Raw genomic sequence first — 12,403 nt, 5'->3', positions numbered from 1 at the left:
AAGAAGAAGAAATTTACAACCTTTGCCTTGACGCTGTACAAGCTCCTCCCAGGGTCCAGCAAGAAGTCTCCTCTACTTTGACAAGTTTCACTCACTCCCCAATGAAACCAAAAAGGTATGTGATCTCTCCTCTTAGGCTTAACTAGGAAGTCTTGATTTCACCAGCATTTACCCTCAAAAATGTTCAGCTTCTAACCTCTCTAGCAACCAGCCCAATGCTTGTATTTATAGTGCAATGGAGGGAGGTTACTAGGTCCTCCTTCAAAGGGATAAAGCCCTCCTTCAAAGGGATAGCTCCTCTCATCAAGGGATTAGCTCCTTCTCTTTTGGGATGCATGAACCACCTCAGAGCGAACAATCCACGTCAAAATTCCTTCTAGAAACCTCTAGAATTAACCCAAAGTGAGTTTTTTAAGATAAAACTTGCGCCTTTTGACTTTCACAGGGGTCCGCACCTACATCGTTAGGGACAAAGCGGGCAGGTCCGCAGTTTTTGTACACAGAAGGTGCGGGACCGCAGGTGACCATGAGAGAAAGTGCGGAACCAGAGTTACATTGATTTTTAATGTCTTTCTCTCATTTCCAAAGCTTGATTTGAAGAGATGAGGTCTGAGACTTGCTTAGGAGGACAGTACAAGTGATGATAGACCCATACTGACTACAAATAATCATGGTGACGATATTTTTGTGTAACACACCTGTAACACAGGGAATTTGAAATGCAATGCACCTTCTACACTCGGGAAGTGAGCTGAATTTCAGATTCTCAGAACAGTACCTGCACTGGGCCAGAAACGAGACTTTGCTTGGGTTCCGGGTCACAGTTTGCAGTTCAGTTCATGGGTTTTGGTCGAGCAAAAGGTAATCAGTAATTCAAAAATCAGGGGTAGATCTAAGGGGGATCTAAGAGCTATCACAAGGGCAATCAGAGAGTTTGTGAATCAGTTGTTTAAATCATAAACAGATCCCGTAGATGGACTGAAGTGGCATTTATCTACTTTGCATTTTCTATGGCAAATGCAGTTCGAATGCTACTTGTAAGTTTATGAAATAGACAACAAGGAAGATAAACAAACAAACTAATTCGTCCCCAGCGGAGTCGCCATTTTGTTACAGGGAAAAGTGTCTACTCAGAATTGCTTATCCCACTAAGGTGTGATAGCTACCTTAGAAACAAACACAGTAAAGCTACTTTCGTTTTTCCTTTATAAAGTATAGATAGAGAGGAACAAAGAAGACCAACCTCTGTCTTGCGCTAATCTCCTGGTTTGATTCCTCTCTTCCTTGATAGTCTTTCGCTACTTGTTCCCTTGCACGCCCAGCTTCACAGAGTACCTGTAAGATCACAGTAGCATAGCACTATACAAAGACATGGATCTATAATTATAAACAATCTAGGATCAGATGTAAATTGACCATACAAATGCAGCAAACATAAATGCCACAAGAGTATGGAGGAAAACTTGAATAGCTTTTATTGATAAACAAGAAAAATCCAAGAGGAGTTACAACCAGTTGTTCTGACCCAGCATCAACCTCTCAGCAAGGAAGCCCCTCTTCACCTCATACAAAGCTTAGATCACCCAACAATCTGATGTTTGTCTCAAGAAACCAATAGCAATTCCTTACAATATGCAAAATTCCAGCCTCTGGATCTCTGGGATGAGGGATCCATATATAGATATATGTAATGGAGATGAGTCAGCTTATGATTTGATTAGTGTCTTCTCTCTGATAGTTCTTGCTTCCACTTGGAGATTGATGATCTCTTACTCATCCTTGTTCGAATTCAGAGAGGCAAGTGTCACAGGAGAAGTTTCTGGAAGCTTCCATTGCCTCTCCACTTGCGGAATGACACTGCCATTTGTCATTTCTCGCCCATTGCACCCCATAGAAGGGATTTTTGAAATGCAACGCACCCTCACAGTGTACTTAGGTGAGATGCAACGCACCCTCACAGTGTACTTAGGTGAGATGCAATGCACCTGGCCTGTGGAGCAGCTGAAATGATCCTGTTTTGACCAATTCTAAGCAATTTTTCATGGAGAACTTCTAGGAGAAGCTGTAATCAGTTGACCTTGTTCCTTTAGGGGTTAGAACAACACTTTTAGGGACTTAGGAGCCCTTGGTTTATGGACATTTCATGCTTGGGGTTGTAGGGCCCAAAAATGTCTATAACAGATCCTGCAACTTGCATTTATTCCACAAAGAAATGCAAACAGATGCATCAATAGACATGCAGTCTTAATTGGATAAGAATTCTAACCATTTCTTACCAATCCATTTCAAAGGTCCCTCCTTTGTTTGTAAATCAGCATCAATATGTGAATCATCCTGAAACACATCAATCATGGTATATTTATTTCCATCCTTGCCACTTTCTTTTTCCACCTTCTCCTTCATCTTTGGTGGAGGCAGTGTTGGATTCAAAGTCCAACACCTTTCATCAAGATGCCCTTGCTTATGGAAGTAAGTGCAACACATGTGCATCCTTTTGACAGATGATTTGCCTTGTCCTGTGGACCTTTGGCTGCTTGCTTCTTTTCCTTCAAAAGTTTCTTGTATGTGACAATCCTCTTCCAACATCTAGAAACATAACGGTTATCCAAACCACAAAAGGAACATGCAATTCTTCTTCCATGCTTTACAAAATCAAAAGAAATGTCTTTAGAACCAGATTTATACCTGCCTCTTTCACCTTTATTTCCTTTATGAGGAGGTGAAGCAAACGAAGAAGTGGCTTCCTTTGGAATACCATCACTTTCTTTAAGGCTTTCAGAGTTTCCACAACTCTTTGGTTCAAGCATGTGCTTCTGAACACCTGCATCCTGTGAATGATGTTTTGAGCTATTGCATTCCTCCTGAACACAATCCTCACACTTCTGAGGTAGAGGACCTACATTGAAACTCCTTTTTGGAACTGTTTCAATGGCCATCATGACAGCTTTAGAACTCTCTCCATAAGACTATCCATAGCCAAGACCCAAATACTTATGCCTTTCCTCAACCATTATTGGCTCAACAATACCTTGTGCATGTTTACCCAATCCTTTTCCTACATAGCCCATCTTGGACATTAGCTTGGAACCTATGCCTCTGGTATGTTTTTCAAAAGAACCAATATAAGCATTCTTAGAAGAATTTGAAGACAAACAGGAATGGTTTACCTCTTCTTCAAGCTAATACTTGGCCAAGGCTTCTTTGGCAACAAAGAGTTGTGACTCCAACTCATGCATCCTTTTTAGGTTCATATTTGCAATATGAAGTTGCCTCTCCATTTCCTGCATTTTTCCATAAAGCAACTGCTTCTCTTCCTCCACGGAATTCAGCTGCTCTCTAAGTATGATGCTCTTCCTTCCCTCTTCATACATTTCTCTCACCATATCCATCATGGTGGACAAGTCTTGCTTCATGTCCCCATTAAAGGAACTTGGGAAGCAAGAAGAATTTGAGAACTCACTTGTAGAAGTTGTCATTTTCAAAGTGCACAAAATAACTTCAAACAAGATTATTAAAGAGCTTATTCAGTAACCTCTTGCAACAACCTTTTGTGCTTCAAGGATTTCCCTAAGGTCCTTTGGGATAGAAGAATGCCTTCAGCCCTTCTTCCTTCTTGTCCTTCCTAGACTGAGCTATCAATAGCTTTCCCTTCACCTCTACAAACTCAAACAATAGTCAGTCTGCAACCAAGCATACAATCAATGAGGTAATCAATCCTTGACTATCCAAACACCTTTCAGACAAGCAATCTTTTCCCTGTCAATCAAGCATTCTGATACAACCTTCTTTGAAGGTGGGGTTAATCAATCTTAAGCTCTGATACCACCTGATCTGAAAATGGGGCTCTTAGGCTTCTTGTCTAACTTACAAGAACCTCTCCCACTTCCAAAGCTTTAAATTTTCCCAAATCTTAATGATTAACCAATGCGGAATTAAGAAATGCTTGAAAATATAGGTGTATGCTTGTATTTGTTTTTTACTGTTGAGTGCTTATGTTCATTTGCTTATGCTGATGTGAAACACAAATAACAGTAAATAAAGTAGCAATTCAACAAACCCATAAGACAACAATATAATATGGAGTTCACCCTGATATCTTGGGCTATGTCTCCTTAAGCTCTAATCAACTCGATTAGACTCTCTAGGATTATGGCTTCAATTCTTTTACAAGTGCTACACTTAACTCCATTGGTTTAAAGCTAAACTAATGGGCTTAGAATGTCATCTTACCCCTGGTTGTCCTTGTTTGCAGACAGGTCTAGGCTTCTATGGACTTGACTCCTTCAGTTAGTGCTCTGAGCTTCTCGAGTTTTTGGCTTCTCTGACTCCCTCGGAATTCTACATTTGTCTCTGGAACTCCTTCTCCTATCTTCGACACACCTCAGACAACCAGCCACAGCTCGATCATTCGATCTCCTGTTGGGCTGCAACTTCACTACAACCTCGTGGCTCTTTAGAAGTCTATTAGAGCTCTCTGGCCATGCGGCTCTGCCTCCAACCTCTGGTGGCTTTACCTATTATAGTGAGCTAAATTTGAGTCTTATGCAACAGATACAATCAGTAGAACTGTACTTGGATCCCCCAAGTCTCTCTAGAGTACATAGACTCTCTGGAGTACTCTCTCTGTCTTTGTCTTAACCCTGGCTCACTTGCTTCCTTTACTTCTTTAGGTCAGCTTGGTTCTAGTTTCTCTACTTCAATGTCTGCTTACTACTTCCTAGGCTGCCCCTCTCCAACCTCTCTATCAATCTATGGCTTTTAAGCCAATTTTCTTTCTCACTATTCGTTTCTGCTTCTCGGCTTTCTAGTTCCCTGCCTTCGTCCATTTGAATCCCTTCTTTCGGTGGTTATAGTAACTGCATAACACCTTATAGGGAGGTGGCCACCCATTCCTTTAACAAATGAGTGTGTCCGATTCACCGGAAACACTTGATCGTTTGAAACAACCGTTATTTCCGTTTACTCCAAGAATTCCCGCGAAACATGAATCTCTGCCAACTCATCATCCACGTCAGACTTCAGAATCCCACATAATTTGCTTTATAACTTTGTCAAATCCGGTCATCCATTGGCTCGCATCTCTACCATTGATCTGGACCCTCCAGATCCTATGGTCATCACACATATCGGGCGGATAACTTACTTGATGTTTACCTGTCCGATGTGAGCGGTTTTCTCTCTCTTCCGCTAAACGCGTGTTGCTCGCTGTGGGGCATCGGGCGGGACTCGTCTAAATCGCTTACCGCTTGAAGCCCTTTTGATATCCTTCCGGTTTCTGTGGAATCCCGCCTCGAACGAAACTGAAACACTTTCTGCTGCATTTCATGCTTTTTCGGGTTCGGGCGCATGTGGCTCTCCTTCTTCGAGGGGTTTGCCCTGCGATATCGCATATTAGATTCCTCACCCATTGACTCAAACCATCACTGACTTTGCTAATTCACGACAGCGCGTGTTACCATGGTCCGCTGCTGTGTGCGCTTGATTGACGACCCTTGTTGATTCGTGTTGATCGCAGTTAGCAATTGTCATGAGGATTCCTCTGATAAGCTTTATCTTCACAAGATTTTTAATCTTTGGCATAAATTATAGAGAGTTCATGAAGACTTAGAGAGTTTCAGGGTCCATTTTGGATCATGTGATTTCCTGCCGAAGGCAGATTACAAGTAGTAAAATCAATGCCCCACTTTGTGAAAGGATCGGCGGTGATCACAGGGAAAAGCAGAGCTAGATGTGCACATATTTTCTAAGTATAAACTTGACAAGGATGGCATATCTTGACCGCTTCAATACAATCTTAGAATATCAAAGGCCAAAAGTAGCTTGCTCGAAAAGAAAATTGGGTTGTAGCAAGTCCAGATAGATGACCACCACAATCTCCATTGTGGCAATCATTAAACATTGACTCAGATTCTTCCAAGGTTAAACAACGTCTAAGGATTGAATCAATCCTGCGACGATATAAAGTGTCACCTATAATAATATAATTTTTAGCAAGGTGACACAATTTTCTATGCTCATCCTAGGAAAAAGCAGGCAGAAACTTCGAAGTCTCGAGATATATAATGATATCTCCATACCAAGGATCTTGCGAGGAAATAATATGTAGATGTTCATCAGGAAAAATTTCTTCATGAAAGATTTCTTCCTCACAAGGCAGCTCTGAGATCAACTCTACAAATGCTAAATATTTCTTAGATTTAGTCGACATGAATTCAACATCGAATTCTTGTAAAATGACAATCCATCTATTATATTTGCCCCCAATCACTCGCGTACTGAGAACAAACTGAAATGGATTGATGGCTACTAAGACGAAATTTTTTCGAAGCAGAATATAATGTCGAAGCCGTTTGATGGCATGAACAGTTGCCAAAGCTAATTTCTCAATTGGAGAATAGCGCATTTTAGGACCAACCAAGCCTTGGCTCACATAGTAGATTACATGCTCACACAAGGCATCATCTTCCTGAACTAGAACCATATTGATTGTTGATTCTGCTACAGTGAGATACAAGAGGAAATCTCTATTATAATCAGGCAGACTCAACAAAGGAGCAGAGGTTAATGCTTTTTTCAAAACATCAAAAGATCGTTGCATGAAATCATCCCATAAAAATGGGACCCCTTTCTTAAGAAATCGCATAAATCCTTTTGTTATTTCAGTATAATTGGCTATAAATCTCCTCAAGAAATTCGCTTTTCCTTTAAGACTCTGAAGTTGACATATGGAAGACGGGGGAGGAAACTGAAGTATTGCCTCAACCTTGAAGGGATCTACATGAATCCCCTTTGTTGACACGATGAATCCCAACAACCGACCATATGTGACTCTGAAAATGCACTTATTCAGATTCAACTGGATTTTATAAAAACGAAATCGTTCAAAAATCAACCCAAGATGTTTAGGATGATCAATTCTCTTTCGAAAACAAGCAGCTAAATCATCCATATATGCTTCAATAATATGCTTGATGTCGTGAAAAGCATATGACATGGCCCGCTGAAAAGTGGCTCCAGCATTTTTTAGACCAAAAGGCATCTTTTTGTACACAAATGTACCCCAAAGACAAATAAAAAATTTCTTGTGTTGATCTTTTGAACGAATAGTAATTTGATTATAACGATAGAATCCGTCCATAAACAAAAAAATCTCATTACCTGCACATTCATCAATAATCTGATCAATAAACGGAGTGGGGTAATTGTCCTTAGGACAAGCCTTATTTAGGTCCCTAAAGTCAATGCATACGTGAATTGTTCCTCTCTTTTTGTCTACGGGGACTGCATTAGAGACCCACTCAGTTAAAGGAATGAGGTATATGAAACCCACCTTAAGCAGCTTCTCGACCTCAGCTTTGATAGCTACATCTTTTCTAGGGTTAACTGATCGAAGTTTTTGACAAATAGGTTTTTCATTTTCGTACGTCTTAATCTCATGTTGGAATATAGATGGATCTATTCCAGGCATTTCCTCATAAGACCAAGTGAATACATCATGAAACTCATTAAAGAGATCGATATAAGTTTGAATTTCTTCAGGGGAACTGTCAGCTCCAATGAAGACATTTTCAATAGTGTTGGGATTCCTAGAGATTTTCACCGGTACAATTTGTGAGATAACACACATGTTACCTTCGGCAGAAAACTGTGTTGGGGCCAAAGGGTTTAAAACTACATGAACATCACTAGTATAAGGACAGGACAAAATTGACTGTACTTCCTACAAATGAGGGAGGAAATACGAATGATTATGCAAATCATTCCATGGTTTTTCAACACCCATCACTGCTTCTAGAATTGCTTCTTTGAATGGCAATAAATATCTAAGCAATCCGGAGTAGAAGTCGAATCAAGAGTCCAAGCCAGAGCCACATCTCCATCCAGCTTCTCTGGTGAAAAAGGATTATACAGAGTTAACAATACACTGATAAGGAATTTCTGCTACAGACATACGACATGACATTTCACGTACCTGCCCCTCACCTAATGTGGTGGTAGATGAGGGTAAGGGCCAAGGGTCCGAAAAATAATGAGTTCTAAAAAACTCTCTTCAAGAAGGTCCCTTGGAAAATGAAATACCATTGAATCTAGCTATAGGAGTAGGAAGATCAAAAGTACCCATCAAGGAAGATTACATTCCAACTCCTAAATTCTCTATAGGCTAGTTGGGATTTTCCACTAATGGAACAGTAGACTCAGAAGATACGTGGGAGTCTCTCAGAGAATAATCCATCTGATCAACCTTTACAATTCTCCCTTCACAACGAAAGCAAAGGATGCGAAATAATGATGATACAATAGCATCCATCTCATAAATCCAATTCCTGCCTAAAAGGATGTTGTAATTTAGATTTATATCGACTATCTCTACTTCAATATTCACTACCTTTCCCCCAACACAGATGGGAAAGGTTGGGATAATCCTGTGCGGCCTATGAGAATGACCATCAAATGTTGTCAACAAAGTTGGTGAAGGAACAGCTTGAGGTGATCCAATATCCTTCCAACATGACATGGACATTACACATGTGGAAGCTCCCTCGTCGATTACAGTTTGAAAGATATTGGTCTTTCAATATGTAGACTTTATCTAGAAAGCCATATGATGCAGGAGTCTTTTCTTGGTGTTTGACATATCGAATGTAAGCACAAGAGAATTTTTTCGATCAACTGCTCCAATCGTAGTGAGTAATGCACTCCTTTCTGCGGGGCACAACTGGAGTACCTCTAACGCTGACATAGCACAAGGGCTTTGAGCCAGATATTCTACAATCGAGTAGTTTTTAGCTGCCCTAACATTAGGGTTAATGGTCGAGCCTTTTGCGGAGCCTTTTGGCATCCAAGGTATAGACTCAACAAAGGGCCTCTAAATATGGAGTGGATCTAAAGCATCAGAAGAAAACTTAGCCTTAGATGACTTTGATTGACCATAATCATGCAATTGCGTAGCAACGTCAATATGTGAACTCATCGTGTAGACATTTGATGTATTATCCCCTTCCTGGTTTCCCCCTGTGGGGGTACCAATACTAGAGTTCGCACTAGCAAGTAATTGCTGCCCTTGGGGAAAAGGGTTAGTGAGGACAACCTGGGAGCTAGAAGACCCCTGCTGAACTAATAAGCACTGAGCATCTTGGATCTTAGGGAAAAGATGAGTCAAATGATCTCCATTGCACAACTTGCATGGAAATTTTATTTTTTTCTTAGACTCTTTCCTACCCCCTCCAGCATCATTTCCGAGTTTGTTTGCGTTGCCCTTCCCATCCTGGTTCTTTTTCTTACCTCATCCTTTCTTCTTCCCATCGGATTGTTGGTTTCCTTTGGGGTTAGAATTTTGGATGGCATTTATAGACGTAGGTTGAGAAGGCATAGGCATTGATGGTGATGCCTGCATAGAAGAAGCAGTTTGTAAAGACAACTGCTGCAATTGATTTAGCAGGTTAGCCATGTTAGTATCGATCGATCTGACTAGCCTGTCGGCATGGGGACCTAGCTTTGGCTTGGCTATATCAACCTTGGACCTAGGAGCATCAGGCATAATTTTTTAAAGAACCCCAGATTGAGAATATATAAGTTCTAACTGTTGGGCCCTAAAAATAGCCTGTTCTTCGGTGAACACACCAGAGAGCAACACATCCTTAGAGATCTCGGGTTGTAAAGATTTAAGAAACCATTCAAGAAGGAATTATTGTGGAATATCAAATTTAATGAGCCTATTCCTTCTCCTCCATTCATAGATGTGATCCGAAATGTGGGTTGCCTGATCTTGGTGAAAATTAGCCAATAGCTCAGTTCCAGCATCATAGCGGACATGCAACTGAAAATGGTTCAAAAATATTGTATCCAAATCACCGAAAGAAGCGAAGGTGCCCCCTGGAAGTTCAATGTACCACTTAGCTGCATTTCCAGTTAGGGTACGTTGGAATAATCTCAACCTAATTGAATCATCTATCAAGGAGTTTGACAAATGCCATAAGTGGAAAGTGGTTACATGGTCACCTGGATCTTCACCAGTCTTTCCTTCAAATTTAGATATGTCTGAGGGAAGTTTGGTCGGAACCAGAGGAAAAACTAGGTTATATCTAATCAGATCATTAGTCAATTTAGAAAGATCTAGCAAGTTTAACGTTGCCAAAAAAGGTAGTCGTGGAGGACCCTAAGGATTCCACCCGGTGTGGGCAGAATTCCCAATGTTCTGAAAAGAATGCCCTGGATTTGTGAAGGCACCAGGTTGCCTAAAGTAATTCGTAGACCCAGAGGAGCCATAAGGAGCTCCTTGTGGTCCAAAAAAAATCGAAGTTTGACCAACTCCTACCGAAAAATTTCGTAGCCAATGAAATTGCCCCCTAGAGAGGTGTTAAAAGGAGAAGAGAGCCCTTGGTAAGGGTTCCATGCATGAGCGTAGGGAGAAAAGTTTTGGAATGAACTGATAGAAGAATACGACATATTCCCCTGTTGGCCGAAGTAAGATTGATTCCCGTCTCCAAGTCCACTAACTGTAGGGTTTGTCCAACCTTGAAAAGGATTATAACTTTGACCTATAGAGGGAAAAGGTATTGATCCTAAAGATGGGTTGGAATGTGGTATATGACCACTCCCAAAAGGGAAACCCTGAAAAGAAGCTGACCCACTTGCCATGGAAGTCATGGATGTGGAGGCAACTGATGGAATACTTAACAAAACCGAAGGAATAGCATTGGTCGACATTCCAAAAGGGAAAAAGCCAATGCTAGAGGCAAAAGCTTGAGTACCCCCACTCGAAGATGGAATGGAAGTAGAGCCAAATATAGCAATGCTAGGAGTAACGGAAGGTATGGAAATTGTTCCTCCTCCTTGTATGGATACAGGAGTTTGCATACTAGCAGAACTCATGGTGGACGTCATGCTTCCAATAGTGGTCATCAAAAGAAAAGATTGAAATAAACCTAGGCTTCAAGGTCTGTTGTTCAGAGTCTCGACATATAATAAAACGTCCAGGTGATTGGGAGGAAGAGGAGAATTAGGATCCAAAAGAGACTCTTGAACATCTTTGACCTCAATAACGTCTTCCAACTGGAATAGGACTCTTGAAATAACTGGAGTGTTCCTCTCCAATTCTGTACTTGTACCAGGTCTATCTTGTAAATCAATAACTCCAACCGGAGGATCAATCTCTGATGCATCTTGCTGCCACTGATTGAAAATCACTAGTAGAATTTCTCCTACGCCTTCAAGGAGAAGGCTCAGGACTCGTAGGTGAAAGCCCACGAAGCCTCCTAGACCGACGAACTGGTCGATCAGCCACTTTTAATTATTTTTAAGAAATCTAATTAAAGACTCAAAAAAGTTGTAAAGCTAGGCCAACTAGGAGCAAAGAGAACTCTCTAAAAATCCCTAAAGATGCATTCAATCAAACTACTTCCAAGTATTTCTGTTATAAGTGATGAGGATCGGACACCAAAATACAAGAAAGTGAAAATCAAGGACCTTCCAAAAATAGTATGGGGTAATGACAGCCCAGGCCTACTAGCGAAGGTAACAGAAACAGCTACGCTAACCTCCAGAAAACAGTCTTTGTCGGTGCAAGCGCCCAAGCTTCACAAGGGTACCCTCCAGAAGTAATGATGAATGTGATGCAACGTTTGCCTCAGGTGCCACATGATTCCCCTCCATAGCCACCTATGTGATCCCTAGGAAATGCAACTATGGGCAACAACTCGTATAAAAAATTGGGCGGAACAGTCGTGAGGCGGGATCCAACAAGTAGGAGAGGGGGTATCTCTCTTCCTTGTCTTCACTCTCCCTCATGCTTAACTCCCAGTCACAAAGCTTTCCCAGTCTTTCTAACGATATTGGATTTCGCTTGTTATTCAACTTCTATGTTTGATAATTTGAGTGGCCTTGGAGAGTTAACTCTCCACTCACCTATTCCAAGGCCCTAAAGAACTTAAACTTGTTGGTGTTTTTTAATGACAAAATAAAAAAGTTCTAGTTCTTTTTATTAGATCACTTGATTTTAGAGGGTTTTTCTTTAAGTCAAGGGTATAACAAGAGTGAAACTAATGATGTTTTCAACGCAAAAGAAACCAATAGAAACTTAACTATATGCATGCAATTATTTTCTTTCGATGAAGAGGGATTTCTACTTGGTTCTACGAAAAACTTATATAAGAAAATTTCTTTTTCTTTTCTTTTCATAAACACTCCACACGCACTCAAAATCTAAAAAGACTAGGAATTCTTATGATGGAAACTAACCTAATGCAAATTTAAATGACAATGCAAGATCCTATGAGTACTCACAACATAAGTGAAAGTGTTTCTTTATAAGGTCAATAAGCCAACTTGACAATGAAGAGGGCACAAAATTTAAAAACAAATTTCCCTCAAAACCAAGCAAAACAAATTGACAAAAAGATCACAA

Source organism: Pinus tabuliformis, chromosome 3_1 (assembly GCF_031772625.1).
Source record: "Pinus tabuliformis cultivar Carrire ecotype Pingquan chromosome 3_1, CPIR1, whole genome shotgun sequence".
NCBI lineage: Eukaryota > Viridiplantae > Streptophyta > Pinopsida > Pinales > Pinaceae > Pinus > Pinus tabuliformis.
This window is presented reverse-complemented; position numbering follows the sequence as displayed.